This window comes from Solanum tuberosum, unplaced genomic scaffold (genome assembly GCF_000226075.1).
Source record: "Solanum tuberosum cultivar DM 1-3 516 R44 unplaced genomic scaffold, SolTub_3.0 scf00122, whole genome shotgun sequence".
NCBI lineage: Eukaryota > Viridiplantae > Streptophyta > Magnoliopsida > Solanales > Solanaceae > Solanum > Solanum tuberosum.
In genome coordinates, this window is record NW_006239050.1 from 1076595 (window position 1) to 1079672 (window position 3078).

Genomic DNA, 3078 nt, shown 5'->3' on the forward strand with positions numbered 1-3078 from the left:
TTTGGCGTCATTACTTGTATGGTGTGCATGTTGATGTATTTACTGATCACAAGAGTCTTCAATATGTGTTCACCCAGAAAGAGCTTAATCTCAGACAGAGGAGGTGGTTAGAATTACTCAAGGATTATGACTTGAGTATTCTGTACCACCCAGGTAAGGCTAATGTTGTTGCTGATGCTTTAAGCAGGTTGTCTATGGGTAGCATCACCCATGTTGAAGAAGGAAAGAGAGAGTTAGCAAAAGATTTGCACAGACTGGCACGCCTGGGAGTCAGACTTTCAGATTCCGCAGAAGGAGGAATAGCGGTGACGAGCAGGGCCGAGTCATCATTAATGTCAGAAGTGAAAGAGAAGCAAGATCAAGATCCCATTTTGCTTGAGTTGAAGGCAAATGTTCAGAAGCAAAGAGTATTAGCTTTTGAACAAGGGGGAGATGGTGTTTTGAGATATCGAAGTAGATTGTGTGTGCCTATGATAGATGGACTCCAAGAGAAAGTTATGGAGGAAGCTCACAGCTCCAGATATTCTATTCATCCGGGTTCCACCAAGATGTATCGTGATTTGCGTGAAGTTTGTTGGTGGAATGGCATGAAGAAGGGCATTGTTGAATTGGTGGCTAAGTGTCCAAATTGCCAGCAAGTTAAAGTTGAGCACCAAAGGCCCGGTGGTTTAGCTCAGAGAATAGAACTTCCGAAATGGAAGTGGGAGATGATCAATATGGATTTCATCACAGGGCTGCCGAGGTCTCGCAGACAGCATGATTCTATTTGGGTGATTGTCGACAGAATGACAAAGTCAGCTCATTTTCTAACAGTAAGGACTATCCATTCAGCAGAAGATTATGCCAAGTTGTATATTCAAGAGATAGTGAGACTTCATGGAGTCCCAGTCTCCACTATTTCAGATAGAGGTGCACAGTTTACTGCACAGTTCTGGATATCTTTTCAGAAGGGCTTGGGTTCGAAGGTGAACCTAAGTACTGCCTTTCATCCTCAGACTGATGGGCAGGCAGAGCGTACTATCCAGACTTTAGAAGATATGTTGAGGGCCTGTGTGATCGATTTCAAGGGTAATTGGGATGATCACCTACCTCTCATTGAGTTGCCTACAACAACAGTTATAATTCTAGCATCCAGATGGCTCCATACGAAGCTCTTTATGGGAGAAGATGTAGATCTCCTATTGGATGGTTTGAAGTTGGTGAAGCAGAGTTGATAGACTGGGTATATTTGAAAGTTTCACCCATGCAGGGGGTTATGAGGTTTGGTAAGAGGGGGAAACTTAGTCCTCGGTATATTGGACCTTACCGCATAGCCAAGATGATTGGCAATGTTGCTTATGAGTTGGAGTTACCACAGGAACTAACAGCGGTTCATCCGGTATTTTATATCTCTACGTTGAAAAAGTGTATAGGCGATCCTTTATTGATCTTACCGACTGAAAGTATTGGGATCAAGGATAGATTATCTTATGAGGAGGTTCCAGTTCAGATTCTAGACCGCCAAGTTCGTAAGTTGAGAACGAAAGAGGTAGCCTCAGTCAAGGTCCTTTGGAGGAACCAATTAGTTGAGGGAGCTACTTGGGAGGCCGAAGAGGACATGAAGAAGAGATATCCCCATCTCTTTGAATCCGGAGGAAATGCAGATTAAGGTATTAATTTCCTTCTTAGTGTCTCTTTAATATATAATGAGCTTGTTGTCGTTGTTGTTGTTGTCGTTTGCATGATTGCTTGTTGGGAGTTTGAGTTTGACGTTACACCTTTAGTTTTGTAAGAGTAACCTCATTCGAGGACGAATGTTCCCAAGGGGGATATATTGTAACATCCGACAATTTGAAATAGCTAAGAAGAGGCTTAGAATTTGAAAATTTTCATTTTTGGAAAGAATTTGAAAATCTGGAAAATTTATGCCAAGTATCGAAAAGGTGAGTTTTTGGCCAACTTTGAGCAGTCATAACTTCCAGATCAGGATGAGTTAGGAGTAGTTCCAGTTATGGTTGTGAAGCTTGTGGAATGATCTTTCCAGTTCAACCGAGTTTGCTCAATTCCGAGTTTGTATGAGCGAGTTATGGCCATTGAAAGTTGGGAAGTTGGCAGGGAATCCGTCCGGAAAAATTAAGGGCATTTTAGTCTTTTCCCTAGCCAATTCTTTTGGGATTATATTGTTGTATAGGGCTGATCCTTGGATCATTTTGTCCCATTTTAAGAGAGTAAAAAGCTAGGGCTTGAGAGTGAAGAAGAGAAGAAGGAGAAGAAGAAGAGAAAAATCGAGGAGATCAACCATTTCCCGACAAGATCATCATGGACTTTCGTCGGGGGTGATCCCTATCAAGGTATGTGAGTTCTTTGTGTGGGTTGATCCTTTCCCCCACACACTAAGCTCATTTTTAGGATTTGAGAAAAGATTGGATTTGTTGTTGAAGTTGTTGAAGTTGTCAGTTGTTGTTATTGAGATTCTTGTTGCTTTGGGACTTGTTTCCGGTTGTGTTTTGAGTTGTAATCCATGGTATGTTGAGGGATATGATGATCCTTAGTGTTTGGGGTTGAAGCCCTTGAAGTAAGGGTGGTTTTAGAATTGGCAAAACAAGGGAGAAAAGTCGAGTTTCTAGGCAAGGGGGCTGGCGCGTCGCGCCTGCCAACGCGTCGCGCCTGCCAGCGCGCCCCAAAAGGGATTCTGAAGTTTCCCCGTTGGGGCGGCTCGCCTCTCAGAGCGCCATCTGGCCTCCTTTGAAATTTTGGGGCTGGCGCTCCGCGCTTGCAGAGTGCCAAGGACACCAAGTGTCCCCTTTCATTTCATACCTTCCCATGCATGTTCCTTGGTATTGTACCTATGTTGTATGGTTGTTTCCAACACTCTAAGGTACATTTAACCCTCCCGAACTCATCCGTAACATGTGATCAAACACCTTGAATTCATAATTCAATTCAAGGAGGGTTAGAAGTCAAGTGAAGTTAGAAGTCAAGCAAAGTTAAGAAGTTAGTTCAAGCAAGTTTCAAAGTTGTTCAAGAGTCTTTATTGAACGTTTTAACTTCATTTTAAGACTCTAGTTTCAAGTCAAGTAAAGAGCTTAGAGTTTCAAG